At 39.9% G+C, this 18,526-nt stretch overlaps 2 long non-coding RNA genes across 21 annotated transcripts; one reads left to right on the forward strand and one right to left on the reverse strand.

The window, feature by feature from the left end:
* The first annotated feature begins 651 nt into the window (after positions 1 to 651).
* LOC109906629 (uncharacterized) lies at positions 652 to 7,939 on the forward strand. 2 transcript variants are annotated; one of them, XR_004203421.1, is made up of 6 exons: positions 652 to 1,042; positions 2,839 to 2,994; positions 4,258 to 4,911; positions 5,339 to 5,398; positions 5,773 to 5,813; positions 7,464 to 7,939. It is a non-coding gene; the product is annotated as an uncharacterized LOC109906629 (long non-coding RNA). The 2 variants fall into 2 exon arrangements; XR_002257437.2 differs by lacking the exons at positions 4,258 to 4,911; positions 5,339 to 5,398; positions 5,773 to 5,813 and having other exon boundaries at positions 698 to 1,042.
* On the reverse strand, positions 7,795 to 18,245 carry LOC109906627 (uncharacterized). 19 transcript variants are annotated; one of them, XR_004203417.1, is made up of 15 exons: positions 18,150 to 18,244; positions 17,267 to 17,427; positions 16,611 to 16,727; positions 16,255 to 16,326; positions 15,722 to 15,775; positions 13,464 to 13,694; positions 12,898 to 13,070; positions 11,500 to 11,591; positions 11,278 to 11,393; positions 10,808 to 10,899; positions 10,586 to 10,701; positions 10,159 to 10,258; positions 9,890 to 10,055; positions 9,586 to 9,742; positions 7,795 to 9,488 (listed from the first exon to the last, which is right to left on the reverse strand). It is a non-coding gene; the product is annotated as an uncharacterized LOC109906627 (long non-coding RNA). The 19 variants fall into 19 exon arrangements; XR_004203414.1 differs by adding an exon at positions 13,958 to 14,049 and having other exon boundaries at positions 8,393 to 9,488; positions 10,159 to 10,701; positions 11,500 to 12,355; positions 18,150 to 18,245; XR_004203408.1 differs by adding an exon at positions 12,314 to 12,355 and having other exon boundaries at positions 8,393 to 9,488; positions 10,159 to 10,701; positions 11,500 to 12,209.
* Between the last annotated feature and the right edge of the window lie 281 nt (positions 18,246 to 18,526).

Raw genomic sequence — 18,526 nt, forward strand, 5'->3', positions numbered from 1 at the left:
CTATTTGGAGGGTCTTTCAAGTGAAACCTCCCAGTTGGAACTAGGGATTTCCGAGAACTCCGATAGCCCCTGAACGAGGCATTAGTATGTGTAATTGCGTAATAGACAACAGTAGGGTCTGGGTCACGGCGTGTCCAGCCCTCATACCCATTCACAACCACCGCGGAGTGAGTGTCAGTATCCTACTATGTGTCCATGCAGTCAACTAGTATAATTATTGTTTTTGACGTAAGCATGGGGATTATTATTACGGTTCTGGTCGTCTGAGATACAGGCTATACAACAAACAATATAACTATAGAATTAAGAAACTAAAGTAATAAGGAAATAAATGCAAAAAATTAGATATAACATTAAATGTTTGATTGCTTTAAGACTAATAAGTAATGTCTACACAATAATATTGGAGCGGTTCCAATGTTTAGCCTACATCTGTCTTTAGATTGATTTTATGGGTGATTGTTCCATTGAAATAAATGTTTTTAATCTTCCACTCCGCTATTCCGATACATTTATTTGCTGCAGACAAGATGATATTCAACAGGTAGGTATTTTTCCAAGTAATGGCACTCTTTGGGTTCTTTGCTAGGGAACATTTAAATACATTATCAATGGCAAATACTGTTTTATATGCTTGATTTCACTTAATATGTGTGGGTGTTGCGCTCATTGCAGTCAGAAAACACATGTTGGCCCTAGTGGGTGATGTTGCTTTCTCTCCCCAAGTCGTACGAGAAAATAACGGAAAACTGACCCAAGATCAGTACTGTACATAGGCAACTTCAATCCAATGTAATGCGGAGCACGTTCCAGCTCGTCAACACAATCGGCTGCAGGGGAGATTACTTTGTGTTCAGTTTATATAATAATATCAAATTAAATTAATCTAAGAAACGCTTTTGCAGGCAGTTTGAATGTATATTCTTATTCTGTGCCGAATCGGTGTAATTTGACCTACAACACACATGCGCATCATGACTTCAACAAAGAAGGCAACTTGGAACGTACACCCGATCCTCCCATGCGACCATTCTCTTTCCCGGTAAGTGGAGTATGCAATTAAACAATGTGGTTGTAATCGCTAATATGTAATGTTATTAAGATTGATTTATTGCTTTTTACGACATTTCTCAAACCACTATGCATTTTCACTGATCTGTCAATGTTTTCAATCAAAATCTTAGCTATAGGCCTACTCGAACTGTTTCAGCTAGCGAGCTAGGCTACAGTCTATGGAGTTTCATGGTGCAGTGTTTTGTTCTGGGCAACATCTAAACACCTGATTAAACTAGTTCGAGTGGTTAATTACTTTAATCCTCGTGTCAAACTCCTACCATAGGACGTCCGAGTGTCTGCAGGTTTTTGCTCCACCCTTGATTGATAAATGGAGGTCATAAATGACTAAGGGACTCCCCTCACCTGGTTAGGTTGTCCAGGTGTTCATTGAAATGGAAAAACCAAAACCCGCAGACACTCGGCCCGCTGTGGAATGAGTTTGACACCCCTAACTAAATAGAGCTAGTTCAATTTGTCTTTGCAAAGCCTTTCTAATGACAGTTTTAGATCTTGTGGAGAAAACAATTCCAAACAATGGATGGATTGGGACCACCAGACAGAAATACTCCCATCCACAATGAATGTGTATCTATCTATCCAATGGTCATCTTGTCATCCATCATTCACGTTCTTTACATTTTTGTACACCACCTGTAATTTTTGGGATGTAATCCACTTACAAATGAAGTACATTTTAACGCTCAGTTACATTTTTTAAATTCAAATAAGTATCCTGCATTTTAATTAAGTGGAGTCTTCCCATTTCTTGTGTTTTCAAAAACAAACCAGGTTGTAGTTTAAAAATGCAAACCAATTGGAGGAGACTATTCAAAAATGGCATCTTAAAATAAGTAACCAAATCCCACTGACCCAGGTATTGTTTCATCTGTCAACTAACGACACTCATTGCCCTATGCACCTGAGGCTATGGCAGGTAGCCTACATCTAGGTTACAATAGTAGTCAACAGTTAGTATGAGACATTACGTTACAGTGTGGCATGTTAAAGCCTCAGGCGTAGTTTTATTACTAGGCGAGGTCCATTATCAGATCTGACCCATATGATTGAGTCATTGAAACCCATGTCACCTTCAAACACACACACACAGCACTTCTTTAGTGGGTTTGAGAAGGGTCAGGGCTTGATGTTTAATGCAAATTCAACGTCAGCTCCTTAGTTGTCCAAACTCTCTTTATTAATTGCTATTGTTAGTATAGTTTTTTCTCACAATCTCTGTTTCAATTCAAGCCTCATGCCAGAGTGGACCTCCCTGGTGCATTCCATCAGTCGAAGTTATGTGTATAGGGCTATTCTTTCTGACACTTTCGTATCCACCTTTCATGCAGAATGGCTCCGACCTTAAGCTGTGTCCTAGTTGTAACACATCAATAGGAGTAGCATCAAAGGCTAAAGGTCAAGTTAGAGCCCCCAAAAATGAAGGCAACAGATGAATGGGCAAATAAGACAAGGAAACATGGTTGATATGCAATCTTGGTTAATGCAGCAAACAAGCTGGTAAGCTTTATTATGTTTTCCTCTAAAAAGATTTCTGCCTTTTTTATTTTATTTTACCTTTATTTAACTAGGCAAGTCAGTTATGAAAAAGTATTATTTTCAATGACTGCCTAGGAACAGTGGGTTAACTGCCTGTTCAGGGGCAGAACGACAGATTTGTACCTTGTCAGCTCGAGGATTTGAACTTGCAACCTTCCGGTAACTAGTCCAACACTCTAACCACTAGGCTACTGTTTCTGGAAGTTATCTTGTCATTAATGATTACAGGTACATAGGTTCCACAAGGTACCCCCTGCTACTCCTCAGCAAGAGGAAGAAGGAAGGATAACATTTTCTCGTCAACTGCACTGTGTCCTCACAGTGGTATGATGAATCAGACCTCAATGGCAGCAATCCAAAGGTTGTATGAGGCAATTGTGAAAGGTATTTGGACAGACATATGTATTTTTGTCTATCCCTCAACCACCACATCTGTCAGACTGTAAAAAACAAATTATTCCACTTAGGCAAATTCGCCAAAATCAGCCCCTCCCTCTCCTGTCCTGCCGGCCCGAAACTCTCATCCATGCTTTCTTCTTCTCCCGAATAGACTATTGCAACTCACTACTCCCCGGCACTAACACAAACTCCCTCGATAAGCTCAAAATGTTTCAAAACTCAGCAGCCCATCTTATAACCCACACTAAATCATCCTGTCAGCATATCACCCCCATTGTCTGTGAACTCCGCTGGCTCCCTGTCTCCCACCGCATTAATTACAAGATCCTCCAGACCTAAAAAGCTCTCCCCCACCTTGCTACCCCTGACCTCTCGGACCTTCTTCTCACCTACCAGCCCTCATGAACTCTCTGCTCAACCACAGTCGGCCACCTTGTCATGCCCAGGTCCAAGCTCCAGAGTTTCAGTGACAGGGCCTTCTCCAGGGTTGCTCCTAGACTCTGGAACTCCCTCCCCCCAGCCATCCGTGACTCTGTGTCCATCATCATCTTTCAGTCCCGCCTAAAAACCCACCTCTTCACCATGGCCTACCCTTACCTCCCCCTCCACCATTCCCACACACACACCTCTGTTTCACACACTCGCAACACCTGCTCGCTCACTCACCTGCTGTCTCACTCACTCAATAACCAAAGTATTTTGTTTAATGTTTTTCTTCCTTTTGTTTAGTCTGCTGTTGTTTAGTTAGATTATTGATTGTTTGTTAGTTTCTACAATTGTAAAGCTATGTATGTTTCATGTATAGTTATTGTTATTATTAAAGTAGAGGAGTTAGTTCAGGCAAGCAACATTTCAACACATTCTTTTCACATATCCTGTGTAGAAGTTTATTTATAAACTGGGTGGTTCCAGCCCTGAATGCTGATTGTCTGAAAGCCTTGGTATATTAGACCGTATGACAAAACATTTATTTTTACTGCTCTAATTACATTGGTAACCAGTTTATAATAGCAATAAGTCACCTCGGGGGTTTGTGGTATATGTCCAATATTCCACGACTAAGGGCTGTATCCAGGCACTCCGCATTGCATCATGCATAAGAACAGCCCTTAGCCGTGGTATATTGCCATATGCCATATACCACACCTCCTCCGGCCTTTTGCTTAAATATACATGCTCACCTCTGCCAATTGGAAACTGTTGCTCACTTGTCTGTCCCATTTCCTGAATATGTTCTATTTCAAAAAGTGGCAATCAACACCCATGCCCCCACACTACAACCCTCCAACTCTCCTCCTGTTGCTGCCCAAATAGCTGTCTGATACAGTTGCCCCCCAGGAGACCAGCTACACCCTCATCCTCACGCAGGTTGAAGCCCCGCTATCCCCCACCACCCAGGAGACCAGCTACACCCCCATCCTCAACCAGGCTGAACCCCCAATATCCCCCATCCTCAACCAGGCTGAACCCCCAATATCCCCCATCCTCAACCAGGTTGAACCCCCAATATCCCCCACCACCCAGGAGACCAGCTCCACCCCCATCCTCAACCAGGCTGAACCCCCCGATATCCCCTACCACCCAGGAGACCAGCTCCACCCCCATCCTCAACTAGGCTGAACCCCCGATATCCCCCACCACCCAGGAGACCAGCTCCACCCCCATCCTCAACCAGGCACAACCCACAATAATCCCTACCACCCAGCAGACCAGCTTCACCCGGATCCCCAACCAGGTTAAACCCCCACCGCCCAGGAGACCAGCTACACCCAAACCAAAGAAGACGGGGAGAAAGTCCTGTCACCCTCAAAAAACCCTCCAACTTGCTGAGCATGACACCGTCAACCCCATCCAATCCCAGCCTACCCCGACCAAGGAAGAGAAATGACTACATGCAAAAAGGTAAATTAGTATCATAAATGTTAATGTTAGAGCATTTTGGATTTATTCATAAATGTTAATGATGTCAATAATTTAAATTATGTTTTTAATAAAATGTATAAAACAATTTGTGATTGATGGTCCCCTACTTTTCAGGAGGCAGGCATACAGTACACTCTTAGAAAGAAGGGTGCCAAAAGTGTTCTTCAGCTGTTCCCAAAGGAGAACCCTTTTTGGTTCTAGGTAGAAATCTATTGGGTTTTACATGGAACCAAAAAAGGTTCTCCTATGGTGACAGCCAAATAACCATTTTTAAGAGTGTAGTATGTTATGAGTGTTCATGTTCTAGGCATAGATGGAAAATGAATAATGCAAAAGATTGTACCGTTAACTTTATACATGTTCTGGTGGGTGGTAATTAAATAAATAAATGCATTTATTGTTTGAGTGTCCAGTGCATCCAGGGCAACCGATTTTCAAGATTCTTGCCAATAGAACTTCAAAGGAGGTAAATCGGCAGAACATTGAAATTCCTGTGACTGTATTTACAGGCTAATCCGAGTGCAACACCAATTGTAGTTAACTTGCAGTGCATAGACCTTGTAGTTAAAGTGGCAATATGTAACTTTCTGGGTGGCCTGACCAAATTCACATAGAAATGTTAGTTACAGATCATCATTTTACTTGAAAGCAAGTCTAAGAAGCAGTAGATCTGTTCTACAGTTTGCGTTATTTCTATGCTTCCCGTACTTAAGTTTTGTTACTTTGGTTTTGTACAACAGCTTCAAACAGCTGATATTAGCTACCATGACATTGTGGAGCCATTTCTGCATAGTGCAGCTTTAAAACAAAACAGACATTTCTATTTGTTTCATAATAAAGGGTCAGGAGCAGAAAGTGAGGTGGAAGCCATGCTCTGGATGGTATGTTACGTCAACTAATCTAGAATGAATTGAGGATATACTGTACAACCAACACCATATGTATTTAGACAGTGATGCTAAAATGTACAATTTGACTCTAAACTAGAGCATTTTGGATATGAGATCAAATGTTTCATATGAGGCGATTGTACAAGTCACCTTTTCACAATTTAGAAAGGAAATCACCATGTATATAGTCCCCCCAATTTGAAGAAGCCATAAGTATTGACAAATTCACTTAATGTGTATTAAAGTTATAGTACATGAAATCTTGTATTTGAAATACAAAATTCTGGAGTATAGATCCAAATTTCACATTTTAGCTTCACCCTCCAAATACATATGGTTTTGGCTGTACCTTGGTATTGGATGTTACAGTGCCTTGCAAAAGTAGTCAGACCCCTTGGAAATGCCTTTGACAGTGATTACAGCTGTGCGTCTTCTTGGGTAAGTATTTTTAGAGCTTAACACACCAGGATTGTGCATTTTTTAAAATAATTCTTCAAGCTCTGTCAATATGTTGGATCATGTCTAGACAACAATTTCAAAGTCTTGCAATAGATTTCCAATCAGATTTAAGTCCAAACTTGAACTTGGAAACTCAGGAACATTCACTGTCTTCTTGGTAAGCAACTCCAGTGTAGATTTGTCATTGTGTTGTAGGTTATTATCCCGCTGAAAGGTTGTTTCCTCTCCCAATGTCTGGTGGAAAACAGGCTTTGCATTTAGGCCAAAAAGTATATTCCTTTGCAGTTTTTTTCAGTACTAACTCAAGTGCCTTATTGCATACAAGATGCATGATTAGATGTTTTTTCTCTTCTGTATAGTTGTATTCTTCTTTTCACTGTAATTAAAGTCACTATTGTGGCGTTACTACAATGATGTTGATCCATCCTCAGTTTTTCTACCATGAAAGCTTCTAACTGTAAAATCACCAATGGCATCATGGTAACACCCCTGAGCAGTTGCATTCATGTCCTGCAGCTCAGTTCAGAAGGATGACTATCTTTGTGTCTGGGTGGTTTAATACATAATCCACACCATAATTATTAACTTGATCATGCTTAAAGAGATATGCAATGTCTGATTTGTTATTGTTACCCATCTACCAATCACTGCCCTTCTTTATGAGGCTTTCAAAAAGCTCCCTGGTCTTTGCTGCTTGAAATTCAATACCTGACTGAGGGACCTTACAGATTTTCTATGTATGGAGTACAGTGGTATGGGTAGTTATTCAAAAATAATGTTAACCCCTATTGAGTCCATATAACATTGATTTGTTAAGCCAAATTTAACTTGAACTAATTTAAGCATGCCTTTGTAAAAAAAATCTAAATGTTCTTCCACTTTGACATTAGAGTACACCATTTTGAGTTGCTTGGTGACAAAAAAAGAAATTTAATCAATTTCAATCCAATGTTGTAACACAAAATGTGGCGAAATCCAAGGGTTATGAATACTTTTGCAAGGTACTTTATGTAGTTGAAATATTATATTTGAGAGGAGAAGGCAGCACTAGGTTTAACCAAAAATCATAAAACCCTTAAAGTAATAGGTGCTACCCTTGCTCACGATTACATATTGAATGATTTATTTTCTATTTCTGCTAAAAAACATGACATTCCTCATGTTTTCTTTCTTGTCTTACAGTGGCAAGAAATGGGACGATGACTGGATCAAGGCCGAGGAACGCATTTCTCCAGTTTAACCTACTTTATGCACAAATGTATTCCTCACTCTCCCTTCACATGTATCACTGTCAATCATAAATGGTTGGCCAAATTCACCATGGTTTACAATTGAAACATTCATGGAGCATCAGCATGCCAACCATTTGATCTCAATCAGTTTCATGAGGATATGCATTTAGATATTCTTCATATAAAGTGAGATACAAAAGTATTGCAACAGTGACACTTTTTTGTTGTTTTGGATCTGTACTCCAGAACTTTGTATTTGAAATTATACAATGACTATGAGGTTAAAATGCAGATTATCAGCTTTAATTTGAGTGTATTTTCATCCATATCTAGAAAAAGCAGTACGTTTTGTACATAGCTCCGCCAGGGGACCAAAAGTATTGTGATAAATTCACTTATGTGTATTAAAGTAGTCAGAAGTTTGAGTATTTTTGTATTTTATGTTCGCATTGATTCATTTTACTATGTTATTAAATATATATGTTTAATTTCAGGCTATATGAATCAGACAGTAGTAGGTCAGATGGTTGAAAATCAGATTCAGATCAGATTTGAAACGCCAATGTTTACAGTAGGCAAAAATCATCTTGTGGTCTTCGTTTTCTTCGTCTCCACTGCCGTGATTCTGAACTCGCCACGGCAAACCCTGCATTTCTGCCGCACTAGCTAACAGTAGCTGTCCGTGGTCCTGAAATAAAATGCCGGCGCACTATTAGAAAAGGCGCACAGGTTAACATATACGGTTTTTTATTTTACGAGGGCCTTTTCCAATATAGTGAAGCTACAACATTCTGGTTGGAACAAATTAATGCAAATCTGAGACTTAAAGGTCACTTGTTTCCTTCTGTCTTTCTACTGGAAGAATGTTAGTTCAATGGATAAAGATATTGGATTATTTATTTCCAAATGCCACCCTATTCCCTTGAAAGTGCACTACTTATGACCAGAGGCCTAGGCACATAGTACAATGTTGATATATTAGTTATGAGCAGTGGATTGGGCTGATCAACTTTAGTACTTAGTGAATGTCTCAGTAATGAGAAAATAATCATCAAAAGTGATGAGAATGTAGCATTTTGGCCGACTGACCTTGACAATTCATATCCATGTTTATTATAGGCCTATAGGCTAGGCACAGCTAGGCTATATATTATAATACATAGGACTGCGTGTATATCAACAGCTTACATATATATGGATTATATATACAGTATATATAATGCTATTAAATATATTACTTTACCTGCATTTTTTATGTTGGATATAGGCCTACCTCTGCAGCATGTTTAGCGCATAGAGGCAGAACGTCTATCTGCTTGGTCTCTAGGCTAGTTGTCAGTGGAAAATATTTAGTGAAAGTGAATGCCAAATCATTCCACAACTGCTTTTTTTGAATATGCAATGAGAATTAATTTTCATCATTGTTGCTTATCAGGAATATGATGTGCCGAGGACCATGGCAATAGAGGTGTGGTTATAAGGCCATGTGGGTCATGGGTATAGGGGTTGAAAGGCCACATATAGACTGTTGAGTGTCTATTTTTGGACTTCTAGAAGCGTCAACATCGATGTAACAGTTTATATAAGCATTTCTATACATACACTTGTTTTCTGCCATGAACCTTTGTACACCCCTATTTTTCCTTAGGAAGGCAGATAAAGCACATATGCAAAACAAATGGAATCACTTTTCACCCAGTGCAAACTGCAACCACCCAAACGAACACCTTCAGTCTGTCATAGATTACTCGTCATCAGAGGATGCTGTCATAGATGTCATCTAGGTCCTCTACCAGGAGGTCATCTATGAAGTTATTTTCTAGGAGGGAGGTGTCTTGGCCCATAGCTTTGCTGTATATCAGTTTGACACAGTCCTGGTGTCTTCTGAGGCTGCTGACTCTCCTCTGAAGCATGGAGAAGAGACCTCTGCTCCCAGCTTCCGACTGATTCAATTGCCAGCCGAACACCAACAATCCTAATGTGTAGGGTAAATACAATTAAGTATTCCTTAAATACAATAGCAATTACAAGGTGCCAACATCAATTGTACATATTAATGAAAGTTCCCCTACTTTTCCTGCTTAGGTCAACTGTCACGTCTGAAGCAAGGTCTTGCACATTCTCCGATTCCCTCTTTAGGCTTTCCCAGTGCTGCTAGACTTCCTTTAGGATAGTTAACCTCTTCTCTTTCAGCCGTCTCAGGAGCATCACCCGGTCAAAGGCTATTGTCTTTGTGAGTAGGTCAGTTGTAAATTCAGAAGAATGCAATGTGGATTTGTAACTTTAATGGCAGTGCTGTCTGTGTTTGAGCAACTGAACAAACACAGATAGCAAAACAGAAACATTGTTTGTGTGTCACAATAACTTACTACTTACTTTGTCCATGCAGCTCCCAAGGCCATGCATGAAGGTCTGCGGAAAGGATCTCATCTGCAGATGGTATTGGTGAATCTAGTACACGGGTGTTGTACTCCTATGGCAGCTGTCAATTTGGCTTTTTCTTCCAATAGCTTTCTGTGCAGGTGTCTTTTCTTGCATCTACCTGTCATCAAAAAAAAAAGGAGAATGGAATTATTTGTTACATTGCTTGGCTTTGAAATGAAAGAGAAGTGAGTGCAATTCAATATTCATGAAATGTAACAAACCTGTCTGACGGTAGATGTTCTGTTTCCTTTGTTTGATGCTAAGAAACAGAACTTCAATTCTGTAGTACCTGAGGACCATCCATGTTCTCATTTGTTTCCTCTGAAACAATAAATCTATAAATGAACAACGTATCTCCAATGGTGAGTAGTTGCACTCACTTCTTGGAGGAACATAGGGCCTGTGAAGGTTTCGGTAACAAATGATTTGTTATGTGGGTGGTGAGTGAGCCCCAACCTGGAGGACCAGGGAATGTTTTGTCTGCCTCCTACCCTTCCACCTGTCCGGCTTGATTGCACCTGCCGGTGGAATACACCCTCTAAGGGTTAGCTCTCAGGGTCATTGGAGTACGCAGGCCTCTCCACTACGTCAAGGTGACAGCCCAGGAGAGTTACATTTAGGTAGTTTTTTGTTGTTGTATTCATTTACCTGTATTAGCCCATTGCTGAACTTCCATTGTCCAGTTGTACAGAGTCTCATTGCCTACACCCAAATCACTCTTAAAGTTTGAGAGTCTGGGTCTCCTCCTGGATTTTTGCTGTTGTCTGAGGATTATGACAAAAACAAAACAGAATAATTAATTGTTTTAAAATAAATTAGATGCATATATATAGTACTTCTAAAATAAATGTATTCATCCACACAATACACCTTAAAGTATTTTCTGGACAATACTCTGTGCAGGTTGTTTTTCTTCCTTCTGTTCCACCCCACGGCCTGGATGGTTAGCATGTCTGTTCTTGCTAGAAAAGCCAAATAGAATAGCTGAATAGAACAACCTTAAACAAATTGTTTACCTCCTTTGGACATTTGCTTGGAACAGATTGAAGCTGTTCCCTTGTTCCACTACCTCCCCCAGAGTTGTGCAAGCTCCTTCCTGATTCCGTCCTCGCTACTTCATCTTAATTTACATTATTGACTTCCTATTGCAATTATGTGAATAACAAACATCTAAATGGAAAGCCCTTCCACCTGTCCGGCTTGATTGCACCTGCCGGTGGAATACACCCTCTAAGGGTTAGCTCTCAGGGTCATTGGAGTACGCAGGCCTCTCCACTACGTCAAGGTGACAGCCCAGGAGAGTTACATTTAGGTAGTTTTTTGTTGTTGTATTCATTTACCTGTATTAGCCCATTGCTGAACTTCCATTGTCCAGTTGTACAGAGTCTCATTGCCTACACCCAAATCACTCTTAAAGTTTGAGAGTCTGGGTCTCCTCCTGGATTTTTGCTGTTGTCTGAGGATTATGACAAAAACAAAACAGAATAATTAATTGTTTTAAAATAAATTAGATGCATATATATAGTACTTCTAAAATAAATGTATTCATCCACACAATACACCTTAAAGTATTTTCTGGACAATACTCTGTGCAGGTTGTTTTTCTTCCTTCTGTTCCACCCCACGGCCTGGATGGTTAGCATGTCTGTTCTTGCTAGAAAAGCCAAATAGAATAGCTGAATAGAACAACCTTAAACAAATTGTTTACCTCCTTTGGACATTTGCTTGGAACAGATTGAAGCTGTTCCCTTGTTCCACTACCTCCCCCAGAGTTGTGCAAGCTCCTTCCTGATTCCGTCCTCGCTACTTCATCTTAATTTACATTATTGACTTCCTATTGCAATTATGTGAATAACAAACATCTAAATGGAAAGCCTTGTAAAGGACTGAAGCTGGAAAATCTCTTTGAAATGCGAGTTAAGTTTTTCTTTATTAAACTGTTCAAACAATGTGCCTTTGCATGCTTGACGGAAAGAAGTGGTTTCATGTCTAGAAGAGTGGCGAGCTCTGGACAATGAAGGGCAACTGTGGTCAGGATGGCCAAAATTTGCAGATCACATCCATACACATGAATTGTATGTTCCTGCTGCCAGACAATTCCTTCTGCAAGAACAGCAAATATCTCTCCACGCATCATGTTGATGCTCCTTAGAAGTATTCCGTGGCGGCAGACGGCAACTTCCGAGTCCCTCTTCATCAATTTTGTTGTTAATCTTGACGACTCTTTAGCTGCTGTCCACTGGGATGCTCAACATAGCCCTTTTCCATAACCCTCGACAAGGAAGTAGAAGAGTATAAATATCATTTTTTTTTTGGGGGGGGTGTTAACAGGACAATGGTTAGGTTTTTAAAATCTAGCTGAGGGCGCTGACCTACCCCCTGTGTTCGCTACAATGGAGATCAGGAGTTGGAGATTGACTGTAAAAAACAAGCACTTGTAAAATGTGTTGCATTTCTGAACAAAGGGAGTGGTGTAACAGCCCTGGACTTGGAGAGAGGATTATCATCTCTCCAAAATTATATGTTTTATTGGAATAGTGTATAATGAGTCTGCCTTTGAGTCAGATGGCCCGAGGCCAGTCCTATTTCACAGATTAGAGGATACACAGGAATCGTACATGTTTAGTCTTTGTATAGACATAGTTCAAAGTCAGACACATCCTCATCCTTGCAGATAAATACGCCAAAGAATCCTTTCTCATCAGTCCTTAAAAGGATACGTGAAATACATTAAATATATGACATATGAAACAGCAATCAACCTCAGTAACTGATTGTGGGACATTTGACAATGTTGATAATTCATTTCATTTACAAACTCAAAACATTTAAGCAAAAAATTTACTCAACTGCATTTGAAAATGTTCACACTGGACAAAGATTAGGCAAACCTTGTTTGGATTGTTTAAATGATATAAGAGTACGGTGTTATTTGATAAATTATGAATAGTTTTACATACCCTTTTTTGAATCGCTACAGCTTCTTGTTCCAGTCCACTGACACTGCAAGCATGCCGGGGGAACAGGCTGGGCAGTCAAAGTACTGTATATCACAGACCTGATCAATTTCAGAGCGGCAGTACATCCACTCAAAGAAGCTTTTTTGAAAAGTGTCCCCACAGGTCATTCCGTTCTGGTAAGGGAAAAATACATATAGAAAATATGAAATAACTTACAACAATAGTATAAACAAAACATACTATAATTCACTATGGCTGACTGGATTTGAGTTAAAGCAGGGACAGTACATAGTGTTGACAGAAAAGCAGGTGAAAGCCAATGCAAAGTAGGATGAGTACTTATGTTGTAAAGAGCAGGAAATATTGGATGCAAGAGGGGCACAGATAAAGGGCATGGCAGGACAGTGGTGCAGGAGGCTAACACATACTGTAGCAAGAGACCTGCAGTTTTAACCTAGTTGTAGTACAGGAAATACATTTTGTTACAACGCTTTGTGTAACATAACGTTAACATATTGTTAATCTGAAGTCATACATTGGTAAAGCTGAGTATAGTTTATTGTTACCCTGCCAAAGAAGTCAGTTCGCTGCTCCAAAATCCGCATAAACGCCAGACGGGACATTCCTGGGGCTGACACTTTCAGCTCCTCAAAAGAGCTGAACAGATCTACCTGGTATATGGTGTCACAGTTGACAGTGGCAGGACAGCGCCCATTCTTTATCAGATCTGCCAAGTTTGCTGTCCAGGTGCTAAGACAGGTTGTGCAGGTCAGCACAGGCAGTGACATTGTAACGACCTTGAGGGAAAAATGTAGTCTGAATTAATGTTGTTTTACATTGCATTGCTAAATCACTGTTTGGTTCTTGTAGATATTGCACATGCCGTTTATATGTTTCCCAAGGCCAACATGGATGGTGCTTGTCAGGCAACCACATATCACCTCTGGTACGTCCAATGGTAAGAAACAATCTAGGGACAATATTTATATACAACAATAAACAAGAATACATTTCAACTTTGATATAATACATTCAGCCGCAAAAATAAAATAAAACACACCCTGTTCATGAAGTGCATATTTGCCATCACTGTGGAGCGATATGGCTGTAGTTGGAGGAAGGGGCGTGTATAATCCCTCGATCATGGACTGTCTGTTGTGCAGGGGGAACTTTGCATGATTAGAGGCTTCGCAGTAAAGCTGTTTCGGCAGACAGTCTCTACATCGCAGAATAGCCCTTTTCACATTGCATGACTGACAGATCTTTTAAGAAGCATGCTCTGCAGCCAGCAGAGAATATAAAATCTCAGGTCTGGACTCCCTCCACCTATCCTGTGAGTTCCTTCCTCACACTCCAACTGTGTCATGCACCAGGCACAGCAGGATTTGCACACTCAGGGTCTTCTAAATCAGCTAGGAGGATGTTAATTTCTTGACGAAGTATTGCTTTTTTGAAAACACAAAATAGGAAAGGATTAAAAGAATAATATTATATAATTAATCTATTAAAACGCACATAGTAGGTGACAGCAAATATATCCCTGCACAATCTATGGTGTGACAAGCCAAAAATCCCAGCTTTGATTCCACAGTAAATTCAATTACAGGGCAGACCAAAATATTGACTTGAAGTTTAAATTGGAATATCAAACAATAGAACTTGATCCTATCGTCGAATAGAAATTCTGAATGTTCTTAAAACAGCAAAAACACACTGAGTGTACAAAACATTCTCTTTCCCTGACAAACTGACCAGGTGAAAGCTATGATCCCTTATTGATGTCACCTGTTAAATCCACTTCAGTGTAGATAAAGGGAAGGAGACAGATTAAAGGAGGATGTTTAAGCCTTGAGACAATTGAGACATGGATTGTGTATGTATGCCATTCAGAGGTTGACTGGGCAAGACAAAATATTTAAGTGCCTTTGAAGGGGGTATGGTAGTAGGTACCAGGTGCAACGGTTTGTGTCAAGAACTGCAACACTGCTGGGTTTTTCATGATCAACATTTTCCTTTGTATATCAAGAATGGTCCACAACCCAAAGGACATCCAGACAAATTGACACAACTGTGGGAAGCATTTGAGTCAACATGGGCCAGCATCCCTGTGGAACGCTTTCAACACCTTCTGGAGTCCATACCGTGATGAATTGAAGCTGTTCTGAGGGCAAAGGGGAGTGCAACTCAATATTAGGAATATTTTGTACACTCAGTGCATTTTGACTACAGAGTAAACTCTCCTCAAAGGCAAATGCTTCCAGCTTTCACAATTACAGACAGTGGTTGCAAAAGGAACAACACTGTGTAAACATTCCAATAGTGGATTTGAATGAATTCAACTAAGACTAATTCCATAATGTGGAATGGCAGATTGCTTCATATTAAAGGAAATGTGCAGGAAAAATCTCTGCCAGGATGTTGTTACACTCCCCTACAGAAGTATTTGTACAGTGACGCTAAAATGTTGAATTTGTCTCAAAACTCCAGCATTTTGAATTGCATTGTCGAGATGCTACCTGCAAGTTATCATTTCGTTGGATGGTGTTACCATCAGTATCCTGAACATACGACTAATAAAACAAACAACTAGACATATAAAGTGCTTTCATTTCAAAACGATAAATCAGAAAAGTCTGAAAATACCCTGAAACAAAAGGTGACATTCTGTACTGTACCCTCATATCAAACATTTGATCTCAAATCTGAAATTCTGGAGACTAGAACCACATTTAAAAATGTTGCATAACTGTCAAAATAAAGATGCAGTATAATTCAGTAACACCAAGATGACCCCAATTTTGAAAGTAAAACAATTTAAACATACCTATTTCTTCAATGTTTAAAACTGGAGTGGATTCCAATCCACTGGTCCTTGTCTCTAAAATAAGATATGCAAAAAGGGATTAGACTTAAAGGGGAATTCAGAAGTTGCTAAAGCCATTTTTGGACTTATATTAATAATATATACCCATTGATTCTAGAAGATTATAACTTATTAATGCCTCATGAGTTTAATTCCAACTGTCGTAACCCAAACTATAAGCTTGTTTTAGTCAATGTTTGCAAACACAGTAAATGTTAAAAAAAACACTGTATAGCCTTAAAACATGGTTAAAACTATTATTTTAATAACATTGATGGTAAGTTATTGCATCCATAGCTCTGTCTATAAATTGAAAATGGTTACATTTGGCCAACCCATCACTCAGCTTTTAACCAAAACAGGGGAGGGGAGTGTGCTTTGTTTATTGTTTCAACTACCGATTACAGCTTTAATAAAAATACAATAAATTAATTACAAGGCCACTGAATAACAAGGAATTGTATAGATTAATCTATTCAATCACTCATCAATACCTGATTCTTCCTCCTCAGTGACTGGCACAAAATGTTGCACTAGTCTGGCTCTTGACATACTGGCCCTTGGAGCTGAAAAAAATTGTAATAAAAAGGATTTTAATTCAAAAGATTTTCTGGAGTTCTGACACTCCTTCCATTAAATATGTATTTTCATCAGAAACAGACAACAGTTAGAGACAGGGAAAGGTGGGATCAGACCTGCATGTAATGTATTATGTGCTTTGGGTAGATGGTACTAGACCGGCCTATGGCACGGCAACAAACGTTTGATGTGCTATGATACAGTATGTTTGAAAGGAAAAGGTCAGATCAGGGAACAATAAAATGAAACACCTAGATGGGATGAAACTTACCAAGAGAAGTGAATGTAGTTGCCTTCCTGTTTTGAGGAACAATCTGTCCTCTCTCATCCCTTTGTCTCCATCTGAACCTAATCCCTGGAGGCTTGTTGGTCTTTTCTTCTTATTTTCCTAAAAAGTGCATTTCAATTATCATGGCTGGCCCACTAATAAAAGCTTGTGCACATTTTTTATTTTTTATTTCACCTTTATTTAACCAGGTAGGCTAGTTGAGAACAAGTTCTCATTTGCAACTGCGACCTGGCCAAGATAAAGCATAGCAGTGTGAGCAACAAAGAGTTGTATGGAGCACAAGCAATAATTCTATTTTCACATAAGGTGAAGTGATTTGTCAGCTGAGGAAAGGCACCTGCAGTAGACCCACGTTCTGGCTCACTCACACAGCTAACATGTATAGAAGTTCACAAGGATGCTAACAAGTGCACCCTTGTGCCTCATACTCAATGGGCAAAATCATTGATGCCCGTGTTCAGGTCATATCACGGAGTCTACGTTTAAATTCACATTTGTGCCAGGTGGGGTCTTCTTTGACAAACAAAAGGCAATGATAAATCATAACGCTGTGGTGCTGGGGTTGTGTTGAGAATATTTGTGCACGTATGGGAGCTGTAGGGGTTACATTACCGGTAATGTATGACTTGTTACATTACCCGCTCTGGGTTGAGCTCCTCAGCCAGCCTTTTTGCCTCGTTAATGGCCTCGTCCAGTTGGGCTTGTGGGTCCTTCTCTTGGTTGAGCTCCTCAGCAAGGTGTTCTGCCTTTTTAATAGGCTCATCCAGTTGGTCTTGGGGGTCCTCAGAGGCCATACCATCTCAAAAGAAACAAAGAGACAACTTCCAATCCTAACACATTCCTTCACATAGTAACCTCTCATCTGAGAAAAGCTGCATGTCAGTGTTTTAATATGTCCTGCACGTAACTAAAGGTCTTCATCCTCCTCCACACGCAGACTGACTGATCTACAAATCAATTTGCATAAAAAATATATATCTATTAATACTTGCAGATCAGTCAGTCTGTCACCATTTACCAACGACGCATTATTAGTCTGTCACTTTCTTTTTTATGTTGTTCTATGACATGTGTGCAACTCCAGTCCTTAAAGGCTACAGTGTCTACAGGTTTCGATCAACTTAGATCATTGACTAGTTAGGACCTCCTCTCGCCTGATTGTCTGTCTTAACAGGATTTCATCAACTCCTTTACATCCCTCCTAGGGTCCCTCTCTCCTTCTTCCAAGGAGAAGTCACAAGATGAATACAGATTGAGTGGAAATGTATATTTCTTTGAAGATGCAAAGAGGAAAAGGGGAAATATATAGCCTAATGTATAGGTGGCAAAAATAATAAGTGAGAATGATATCCAAAAACATCCACACATTCTATGTTGTGTATGCAACATTCTTTATTCACCTTAGTTACCTAACGTTCCTCACTGGTTTACACGTTTTTTAAACAAAACACTTTAACAAACACAAAACAAATGTGTACGCACGCTGTATTTCTGACAACAAGGGACGAACTGGCGACCTACCTGTTATCTGTCCAGGGTCTAGGCATCTGGTGTGGGCGAAAAATGTATAAACAACAAATGTCACATGACCGGATGATGTAACCACTCTTGTTCTTCTTGTAACTTTCCGGTAGGCTAGAATCTTTCCGGTGTTTTGCTGCTCGCCACAGGTCGACGCAGGTATTGCACTTGATTTATCGTTCTCATAACCGTAGGTGCAGCCAAGTTGAAATAAGAAAGATGTCTAGCTATTTCGCACTGTCGGTAATTTGAACAGAAGAAAGTTTCCAGTGAAAAAGTGCTTACACGCCGAGCCATGTATTTACACTCTGCCAGCTCATAGTACAATTCCACCCTAGCCTTATAAGTTTTTTATTGTAGCGACCCGCACAGACAGC

This window comes from Oncorhynchus kisutch, linkage group LG16 (genome assembly GCF_002021735.2).
Source record: "Oncorhynchus kisutch isolate 150728-3 linkage group LG16, Okis_V2, whole genome shotgun sequence".
NCBI classification, from domain to species: Eukaryota; Metazoa; Chordata; class Actinopteri; order Salmoniformes; family Salmonidae; genus Oncorhynchus; species Oncorhynchus kisutch.